Source organism: Macaca nemestrina, chromosome 8 (genome assembly GCF_043159975.1).
Source record: "Macaca nemestrina isolate mMacNem1 chromosome 8, mMacNem.hap1, whole genome shotgun sequence".
NCBI lineage: Eukaryota > Metazoa > Chordata > Mammalia > Primates > Cercopithecidae > Macaca > Macaca nemestrina.
In genome coordinates this window covers 73,150,340-73,162,078 of record NC_092132.1, presented here as the reverse complement: position 1 = coordinate 73,162,078, position 11,739 = coordinate 73,150,340, and positions in this window count along the sequence as shown.

The window sequence follows — 11,739 nt, the reverse complement described above, 5'->3', positions numbered from 1 at the left end:
ATCTACCTGCCTTGGCCCCCCAGGGTGCTGGAATTACAAGTGTAAACCACCATGCCTAATCAGAAATCTTGTATTTCTAACAGGCTCTCAGAGGGTATCCAGGCTGCTGGCCAACAGACCACACCTTGAATAGCAAGGCACCAGAACATATAAGAGTGAAGAAGAAATATTTGGCCTTTTATTGAAAGAGCAAATGACAACACTAAAACATCCTACTGATGCTCAGGACCAACTGTTTAAAGAAGCATGTTGTTTAGAGGGATGAGGGAATAAGGGACAAACCTCCATATGATGAACAAGTTATGGAGGACCATAGAGTAGGACCTAACTAAATAGCTGGAGTAAGGCAGGTCCCTCCAGCTGAAGTCTAGGTAGTGAATTAATTAATGAAGTCACACAGAGATGGCTAAAGGGACCCTTGATTGCTGTGTGGACTAAAGAAGCTTCATTTTTGTCATTAAAACCTAGGTTTGAGGAGAGGAGAGCAAGGCCCACTATTGGTTCAGACTTAGCGATTGTTTTCTCTCTCTACCCACAAACTCAAGTTCCATGAGTTATTAGTTTTTTAAAAACTTTTTAATTATTCAAAATGAAATATGAATGTGAGAAATGGGATTGGAAAACTTTAGACTGACATAAACAGATGTTAACTGACCAGGAGCCGTAGTGCACACCTGTAATCCCAGCATTTTGAGAGGCCGAGGTGGGCAGATTGCCTGATGTCAGGAGTTCAAGACCAGCCTGGCCAACACGGTGAAACCCTGTCTCTACTAAAAATAAAAAAATTAGCCGATGTGGTAGCAGGCACCTGTAATACCAGCTACACAGGAGGTCGAGGCAGGAGAATTGTTTGAAACCAGGAGGCGTAGGTTGCAATGTGCCCAAATTGTGCCACTGCATTCTAGCCTAGGAGGCAAAAGCGAAACTACATCTCAAAAAAGAAAAAAAAAAAAAGATGTTAACCTGGGTCAGGTGAGGAAGTAATGCTACACAATGTGATTGGCTATTTAAAGCCTTCAGAAATGCTCCTATCTCATACAGACCCATCTTCCCAACTTCATCTGGTCCCTACTCTGGCCTGGAAACTTAACTTTGGTACCTGTGTTTCTCCAGCAATGGCTGTTCTCTGCTGGTGCCTTGCCCTAGTAGACTCTTCTCTCCTAGTTCCTTGGCAACAGTGTTCTAACAACCTTTGCGGGTCACACAGTTCCTAAGTGTGGAGCTGGGATTAGGCTAATGGAAGTGTGATAAGACTCTCCCACAATGTATCTATCAATGATTCACTTCTACTAATTATAACTTGACAACATATTTTGATAACTTATTGAAAGCAAACATGTTAATAACTCATGACTTCTTTGTAGATCAAATTTTTGTCATTGCAAAGCAATAGTTTTGCCTAATTTTATATTTTTTCCCTTGCATTCTTTGGGTTACACTCATTTTGCCACTCCTGCTGTTTATATTTTTATATTTATTTGCTCATTGTTATATTTTTATATTTATTTGTTCATCTTTCTGCAATACTAGTTTAGATTATTCTCTAGCAATTATATTTCTTGACCCAAAAGGGGGCTATTGTGTTTTTTACTGAAGTTTGGATAGGTTGTCAGAATTAATAGGCTTAATTTTACTTGCGTAATGTTGTTTATGTTTTTGAATTTTTGTAGGTTTTGATATTTTCTTTTATGTAATTTCTTAACCTTTTCTTATATTGCCTGTTTTGTTTCTTTTCATTTTTTTTCTGTGTACTAATAGGTACTTATTCTGCTTAAATTGTATTATTGATTACATAACAATTTAAAAAGAGGCTATCCACCCTATATTTTGTAGTTGCAAGTATATTATGGAGCAGTATCTTTAACTTTAATTTGAATGCAATTGAGTCCTTGCTAAGAGAAGTGAATGATGTAAGGTATTTCATCCTCTGTTCACCACCCATACCTGTGAAAGGCAAACAGCCTGACTTTTTAAAATAGTAGCCAGTGATCAATGCTGAAGATTAACCTATAGTTACAGAGCGGCTGGCTTGGTCTTTGAAATGTAAACAGTGATAATTTATGAATGGGTTAGTCATCTTCCCGTAAACATAAGAGATAAAAGCGACACTACCCTGTGTCATACGTACCCTGTGTCATAACACATTCATGCTACTGCGTTCCTTGTCTGTTGTAACATTCATTGATTAGTATTTATAGGTGTTTCTTGTAACAAAGCTTGGCTTTGGGCATGGTCAGGTAAAAATAAAATTTAAAATATCATAAAACAACTATGTAGTGCTCAACGGAACCTTAGGAAATATTCTTTTCTTCATGCTTCTGCCCTGTTTTGTATTGCTCTTGTCTTATCTGGTAGAATTGTCATTCGTGTCAAATAGTGAGCCTCATTACGATGAAAAATGAATAGCCAAAATATACTCACATGGCATCAGAAGAACAGGGAGTTTGCCTTTTGCTAAAAACGTTCAGTGAAGACAAGCTAAATCCAGCTGGGAATTCTGTGGGTCACAAGCATTATTGGTGCAGAATTGAAACCTTGGTCTAGAACAGACTCTCAGAAGATTTACATGCAAGGTTCACCTGGAAGGATATTTTTGTTTACATTGTTTTAAGGCTTTTCCTTTGCAGGTTATGATAGCCGCTTAGTGATTTTTTATTTTGTTTTTTTGTTTGTTTGTTTAAGTCAGGGATACGAAGTGATGTTGGAGTGTCAGAGTGCGGGGTAAATACCTGAGGTTCATTGTCTTGCGCCAAGGAAATTGAGTACACAGACACACAAGAAGTGAGTTTAGGAGTGGAGGTTTAATAGGCAAAAGAAAGGGAAAGGAGAATAGCTCTTTCTCCTGCAGAGAGAGAGGGGCACCTGTGTGGGACGTGTGGGACATCCAGCCCGTAGCAAAGTGCACCGGATTTTGTAAACTGACTTGAGGAGGTGGTGTCTGATTTACCGAGGGCCCAAAGATTGGTTGGACCAGGTGTGAAGTTTACATACCACACAAAGAAGCTGGCCACCCCACTCTCATCTTTTATTATGCAAATGGGGTCTCTAGTTGGCCAGAGCCATATTATCTTCTCCTTACTGTACATGTGGTTGGCAAAGAAAAGGGAAGACTGAGCCGAAATGTTGAACATGTCTAGCCCCCAGATAGCCACTTTCCTATTAACTCAGCTGCTGACATTTACCAGTGCAAGCTTCTAGCTTGCCTTACTATGTCTGCAACTTGATTTTAAAGGCTGATCTTTGTCAGAAAGGAAAATAATTTTAGGACTGCTTCTTATTAAAAGGAAAACCCTACTGAGGACTTCCTTGCTCTAACTGTCTGCCTAAATAACTTCTTTTTAACTCCTATATTAATACATTTGTTGTTTAGAAAGCATCTGATACTTTTTGTCTTAATAAAAAGTTTTAATAACAGATAAAACTCTATATTAGCACATCTGAAGTATATATTTCTAGATTGCTATTCATCCATCTGATTTGTGTAACATTGTACTCTGTCACTTAAAATGTACTTTTTAAGCCAGACTTTTACATTTCCAAAGGTGTATATAGTAATAACTCTCTGTACACTCACTTGTAAATAGTTCCTCGAATGTTTTTTTCAAACCGTAAAAATATATTTAGTCATCCCTGTAAGCTGAAATTTTGCAGCTAATTACTATTTTCTGATACTTTGTGTATGTATATGCATATATTTTTTCTTGAAAATTATTTCTAAAAAATATTTATTTAAATCCAAATTATAATAATAAATGAAAACATTTAAAACATGTACTTGTCTTGTTAATTGCCATTCTAAATAATTTAATCAAACACCCCCATCCTGATTTCTTTCCCATTCGTCTTTTCCAAGCAGTGAAGAACCTGAATCTTAAAAATCACTGTATCCAAGCAGCAAAACTGTGCCAAACTTGAAAGGCCTATCCCACTTTTTGGATCTATTGACCCTAACACTTTTTCAGTTAAAAAAAACTTAGCAAAAAGTAGAATGGAATAATTACCTTAAGCCACTTGGCACTTTGGAGCTTTGTTTTATTCTGTTTCCAAACTGGCATATGGTAACTGAATTTTCTTGGGGAAAACTCAAGGCAGCAATCCAGCTTTTTCAGAGACACTCACCTTGATGGAATCTCCACTTGCAAAGAACATCAATGAAGTCCAGTGTTGTTATCCTTAGTCACAAGGAAATCACTACATTTTGATGATTCTCATTATAAATGCTAAGATTTAAAATGCAATATCAAACATAGCTCAAAAATTTTAAACAGAATTTAACTTTATCTCTCATCAACTTTTCTTTACAGTTAAACTAATATAGAAGCCACTTAAAAAGCAGAACACGTTGAAAAATTTTGAAAAATATACTTCATAATGTGAAATTAACATGTTCCACATTTCAAATGTTTGATAAAGCTCTGTGTGTTGTCATTCACTAGTTGAGGGAAACTTTCAAAATTCCTGATCCTTTGGCTGGTTAATTACTGACAGTGTCCTTTATGGGCTTGTGTCTTATTCGTTTCAAGGACTGATGTGGCAGCATAGAAACAAAGAATGTTAAAAGGTACGGTCAGATCTTGTACACTGAGTGTTAAGTTTACAGTAATTTGGATAAGTGAAGGGTCACTTCATTATCTTATCAACTGAGAAGGAATGGCAGAGCTGGCCACTAGACTGTGGTGCTATAACTGCTGGTTTGAGAGGCACAGCTAGGTTTTATACTTGGGAATGAGACAGGAGTTCAGCAGGACTGGGTTTCACAAGATACAGATCACGAAGAGCTCACTGATAAAACAGGATGCAATAAAGAAACCAGCAAAAATCCACCAAAACCAGCATGGCAACAGAAGTGACTTCTAGTCATCCTCACTGCTCATTATATGCTAATTATATTAGCATACTAAAGGATACTCTCACCAGTGCCATGACACTTTACAAATGCCATAGCAATGACTGGAAGTTAACCTATATGGTCCTTATGTGGGAGAAGCCTCCAGTTGAAAGAACTTCATGCCCTTTCCCAGGAAATTCATGAATAATCCACCCTTATTTATCATATGATCATGAAATAACCATAAAAATGGCCAATCAATAGCTCCAATAACTCTGCCTATGGAGTATCCACTCTTTTATTTCTTTACTTTTTAAGAAACTTGCTTTCACTGCATTGGCTTGCTCTTGAACTTTTTCCTGTAGGAAGCCAAGAACCCAAATGGCCTCTTGGGTTGAGCTCAAATTTTGGAGTTTGCCCTGTGCAAATATATTTGGTTTAATACATTTTCCATCTTATTTAAATTTGGGTGAATTTAGCATATTTATAATTGGGGAAGCTTTCAAAGTGATACAAGATGGTGGCAAATGCACACATTTTTACAATTCAGTATTATAGCTCTCAAGAATTTTCTGGTTTCTTTACCACACTCAGGATTTGAAAGGCAACCATCTGGGTCATCCAGCTGCCTGCTGATAAGAGGTTGCTGGAGTGGAAGAGACTTTGAGTCCCTTGTTGAAGACTGCAGTTTGGCTTACTGCTTTCATTTCTTTACAGGACAGATAACTTGCATCTCAAGTACTGTGGATACTATACAGCATCACAGAAACTTGATACTTGAAGGTTTGTTGGATTGTAAAAGGTTTTGTGTCTGCCTATGGTATCCTGAAAGTACAGATATCTGCTGTCTTGAACCCCAGTTTCTGGCTTATTTTCATTATGCATTCTTTAGACAGTTTATGATCTTTCTTTATCTTTATTTATTTTTAAGACAAGGTCTTATTCTTTTTTTCATGCTGGAGTGCAGTGGTGCAGTCACAGCTCACTGCAGCCTTGACACCACCAAGCTCAAGTGATCCTCCTACTTCAGCCTCCTAAGTAGCTGGGACTACAGGTGCATGCCACCATGACAAACTAATGTTTTATTGTTTGCAGAGATGGGGTCTCATTCTTTTGCCCAGGCAGGTGTTGAACTCCTGAACTCAAGCAATCTGCCCACCTTGGCCTCTCAAACTGTTGAAATTATAGGGGTGAGCCACTGTGCCTTGCCTTACATGGTTTTGATTTCTTCAGAATCAATGATCTGCGTCTGCAAGGCATATGGATCTCCACTGATTTACAGGGGGTTTGCCATTACTAAGTTGACTTGTAAACAGAAAAACAAACTGCCTTTGCTGAGCCATTTAATTTTTCCCCACATTTTTTTCTCTTGTGAAAGCCTTTAACTGAAGATCCCTGCTTTGCCTCTGGAATATGCCTGCAGTAGTTTTTGTTGAGAAATGTGAGTTTGGGAGCAACTGTTCCTGTGGGACTCTAGAAGAGCCTGTTGCTATTCCAACAGATACCTGAGTTTGGCATTGCTTCAAAATTAGATTGCTGCAATCTAATTTAGAAGGTGCAGGTGAAGTTTTCCTTTCAAGTTTTGCTGGTAATTGACACATGCCCAGACACTTCTGCCCATGAGCCATAATCTCCATTCTCTTCATCCTCTTCTCCATCAGTTTTTAAAACAACCTAAATTACCCCTGATAACTTTATCTTCTGAGAGTTTTATCCCTCAATACTTATTTTTTTCAGTCTTGGTTCTGGAAAGGGGATTATGTCTCCTGTAAGCTAACTACTTCTGATTCACATAAAAGTATAGTAGACCTCCCCTTCTCTGTGGGGGATACATTCCAAGATCCCCAGTGGATGTCTGAAATCGTACATAGTATTGAACCCTACATATACTATGTTTTTGTCCTAAACATTATTATTTATAATAAAGTTTAATTTACAAATTTGGCAAAAGAGAAGATAATAACTAATAATAAAATAGAGCAATTATATAACTATATGTTGTAATAAAGTTTATGTGACTGTAGTGTCTTGCTCTCTCTTAAAATATCTTACTGTACTGTACTCACCTATTTTCTGATTGTGGTTGACCACGGATAACTGAAACTTCATAAAGAGAAACGGGGGATAAGGGAGGACTACCGTACTGCTTTATACACCTGATTTGTGTATCTATTTATTGGCAGCCTATCTTATTCCGTGGCAATTAACATTGAAACCTTTAAATAAGTACCACCACCTGCCTTTGAACTTGCAGATGCCCAATAAGTCTCAAAAGAAAGAGGAGCAGCACCACAGGTAACATCACTGTAGGTTTTCCTGAGATGAGAGATCCTCCTGCACACAATGGAGGTCTCAGTCAATGAGGTCTTCTGGTTCCAGTTCAATATCAATCACACCCCTAGAGGGCGCTTCTTCCCTCGGCGGTTTCCTTGATGGTTTGCAGCTCAGGATCATATCTCCTTTTACCCCGCGAACCTGTGAAAATGCTGGACTCCTTTTGTTCCAGGGTCTGGAGCTGGAAATGACAAGGGGTAGCCCACATCTTCCTGTCTTCTGTCTTCTGCCATCACCTCACTAAAACTAACAAGCAAAATCAGAGCCAAATGACAAGACAAATTGCTTCAGGTTCTAGGAAGCAGCCCAGTTCAGTGCACTCTGTGGGTTCATAATAGGTTAAACAACTTCACTGAACTGTAACTTCAACAACCATACCCTAAGTCTGAAGTCTAACATCTTTGATAATAACGTAACTTCAGCCAATAGTAGTTTCAGTGGGGAAATTTTCACCATGTCATCAGGAAGTTTTTCAGCTCCCAATTCTTGTAATTTCCCCTTACTGGCATGGTGGATCTTGAACCCAGGTTCAATATTAAGCTGGGCACCTGAGTCTCCTGCGTCCTGGAGTCACTGGCTCCAGCTCCCAGACCTTGAGCCAGCATCAGCTGCATGTTCTGGCTAAATGATTTTTAACATTAAATGTTTCTTAGATGTACTTTAATAAGTTTTAAAAAATCACATTCTGCCATGACCAATGGTTCTTTGTTTTGGAAAGATGCAACTAATTTCCAAACTGCCTTTTAAATCTCAACACCTGTAAAAATCAGCATTTAAAATAAATGTGTTGCCCAAATGCATGTAATAGAGAACTTGAGGAGTTCTTATAAGTAATAATGTTTATAACTAGTTCTCAAATTATGTTTTATTTTCACCATCTTGTTATAAATCCCTGTTACTTGAAATTAGATATCTGACTGGTAAAAGGAGTATCCAGATATGCAACGACTATTTTATCCATATTAAAAGAATAAGTTTTCATGTTTGAGTTTTTGCGATTTATAAAAAGTCACTCGTGGTATGGTAAACTATCAAGTACATGAATTAAATTGTGTTTGAGAGATTTTGGAACCAAACTTGGAAAAAACTTTGAAATATGATGGCTAAATTTTTAATAGTTTTTGTATAGTTATTACTTAGTCTAGATAAAAAGAACAAAATGCTTTAAAAAATTGTTCTTTCATATATTTGCAAATGATTTAGTCTTCCATATTGGCTAGTATTTATTGAGTGCTGACTATGTGCCAAACATTTTACCTGCACCAATTCATTTAATCCTTAGGGCAACTCTATGAGGCATGTACTCTTATTATCCCCATTTACTAGAGAGTTTAAGTATCTTGTTTAAAGAAGTCACACAGCGAGATAGCAGTTAGACTTTCTATGACTCAGGCTTCCTGACTTCAGTGTCTGTGCACTCATTTTCATTATGTCTGTAGTATCCCATGTCTCTTACCCTTCAAATGCACTTACCTATGAATGTTACATTGGAAATATCCACTCAGTAACCTCTAAAGTATAAAGTCAATGAAGAAAGGATGCTCTTTGATCATATTCTTATTTAAGAGATAGTATAACTTTGTATTAAGAACACAAACTCCAGAAGCAGACTGCCTGAGTTTACATCTCAACAGTGTGACCTTGAACAAGCTACTCAGCCTAGAAGTGTCATGATTTGTTTTACAAAACAAGGGTGATAATTATCATAGCGCCTACCACTTATAGGTTTTGAGAATCAAGTGAGTTAGTACATAGTACTTGGAACAGTGCCTGATACCACAGTAAACTTCATAAGCCTTTTCTTTTTGATATTATTCAATATGAAGGCACAAGTTGCTTCTTGCAAAGTACAGACCTTTCAAGTACCCATGCTAATCATAGTTAACAATCATTAAAACAACAGCCCAGATTGAAGTGGTGGAAACAAAAAGGCAGAAAAGTGGTGTTTGATGCCTCTTCCACCACTGAGAGGCAAGTTATTCAACTTCTCTAGGACACAGTATCAACAGAAAAAGGACACTAAACTACTTTTCTGAGGCGGACTGAGCCAGTTTTCTTGCAGTCTCTCTCAGGCCTATGATATTTATTATTTTTACTGATTTCTCTGATTTGCCTATATGTATTTGCTAAGCATCTGTCATGTGCAAGGCACAGTGCTAGAAGCTCCACAAGATGAAAAAAAATGAAATAGGATGTAACTCCATGGATCTCTTGAGACTACTGGTGATAGTGACCCATTAAGCTCGGGGAGTCTACCCTCTAGTTGGGGGAGGACGTGGCAAGTCACAGTCACCATAATAGGCTGCAGTAGCAGAGGAGAAGTGCAGTCTGTGCCAGTTCAGAGGAGGCAGGAAGCATAATGAGTGGGGAGCATTAGGAAAAGACTTCAAGGTGGAGATGCCATTTAAACTGAGCTTTAAGAGTTAGAGAAGGGACATTCTGGCTGGAAGAGAATAGAGTTGGACGTAGGGAGATGGGAAAGCATAGTGTCTTCATGAAACAGTGGTCTTCCAATTTGGATGAAATGAAGAATACTGGAAGATAAAGCTAATTTAGATTGAGAAGTCAGGTTAAGATTAGTTTGCTTATGAAGAAAGAGAAAACCTTTAAGTTTTTAGCATGGGTGTGAAGGTTTAGAGCTCCACTTTAGGAAGATTAAATCAACTTAGTATGTTGACTCCTTTTGAGTGTAGGAGCTTGAGGGAATCCTGGTACCACTGATGGAAAATAGGAAATTAGAGGAGCTGGTTTGCTTCTCTCACTACCAAATTCAGATTTATATGTATTTAATTTGAAGAACTGTAGAAATGTTGGACCAGACTTTAGGAGAAGGGGCAGAGGAGAGGAAACAGAGGAAACAGAGCCAGGTATGACCTCAGGGATGTACACATGGAGTTAGTTGGCAGGAAAGAGAAGCCAGTCAGGAAAGAGAGAAGAAGCAATCAGTGGAAGCAGTGGAAAAGCAGTTCTGTGTTTGGGGGTAGAGGAGAAAGAACTGCAGAAATAAATGAAGACTCATTAAATTGTAAGCTTCTTGAGAGTACAGGTTGCTGAGGTTGTTGTAAGACAATCTGTTTATTTAAATATTTCCCATGACAGGCATGGTACAGTGTTTCTCACATTCTTGGCACTCAGTGAATGTTGACTGAGATCTATATTGTGCAATGCCACACAAGGTTTGAGGAGAGGGAAGACTGAAAAGACCATTTGTCTTTATGATCAGGAGATCTTTGGTTATTGCTCCTGTATTGTGATTTTCCAGCCTTTCTGTTTTAAGAAATATAAAGAACAAAGATATTATTTGTATAAAAGATTAAGGCATATACAACATTGCGTCTAAGCCATGTGTTCTGTTGGACCATGAATGTAAAAATGCTTTGTTTTGTAATAGTACATATTGTCCCTCAGCACCCTGCTTGTTTGTATGAATGTCGGTGTGTTTGAGAATGTGTGCAGGAAGGTGGAGGTAACCAAGCTGTCCATATCTAGAAAAGTCCAGTGTGGTGGGTACACACAATGAAATAGTAAGCCACATCAAATGCCCTGTACTAGGTGGAATATGGTAATGCAGTTGTATCTTGTAAACATCATGTCCAGTGAAAAGCAGTAAGAAACACAAATGAGTAAAAAATATAATAAGTGAGAAGTATAACAGAAGTAAAAAGTTAAAAAAAAAAAAAAGCACCTTAGTATAATATCAGTGTAAATAAAAACAAACTCAAAATAACACTATTCAGCATAATACAAAGACACATACATAGCCAAAGACATATTCATTAAAGTGGATGTCTCCTCGGGGTAGTGAGAGAATAAACATTGGAATCAGGATGAAGGGGAAAATCAGACAAAAAAAGAGAAGGACCTTGAAAAGATCAATGATGAGGTATGTGATTAATTCATGTTTTATACTAAACATCCAAAGAATGAAGGGAATATGTGGTGGAAGTGTTTTTTGTTTTTTCAAATCTCAAAACACAATGCAATAAAAGGCTCAAACAATGACAGTAATACCATGTAGGTTTAATATTTATTATGCTCATTGGCAAACAAAAACACAGAAACAATATAAATTATCTATAGTAAAATTCATGCATATCATAGGGGCTATTAATTTGTACTTCAACTATATGGCTTAAAGTGACATTAGGTGTGTTGGGGACAGCAAGAAGGGTGGGGCTACTCATGGTAGTAGCAACAGAAGAGTACACAGGGTGCCACCCACAGGTTCTTCCAACACAAAGAAGCTTCCAACTGGTAGAACTCAACTAATACTTAAGGCTGTCATCGAAGGCATTACTAATACTTGCGACTATTTTCTAGGGCATCAGATATTAGAAAATTAGCAAGCAGAAATACAGTACTTACACTAGCATTCTAGCTCAATAGTTACATTTATTACTCCTTAGCAATAAACATGTGTGTTCTAGCAAATTCATTTTCTACCCATGCAAATAATGAGATTATCTCTCATCAAAGTGAAGTCCAACTTGAACATATCTGCAAAAATATCCCCAATATATAATGATTGGCAGAAAATATGAATAGAGGATAAAAGATAGTTTACTTTTGTATAGCAT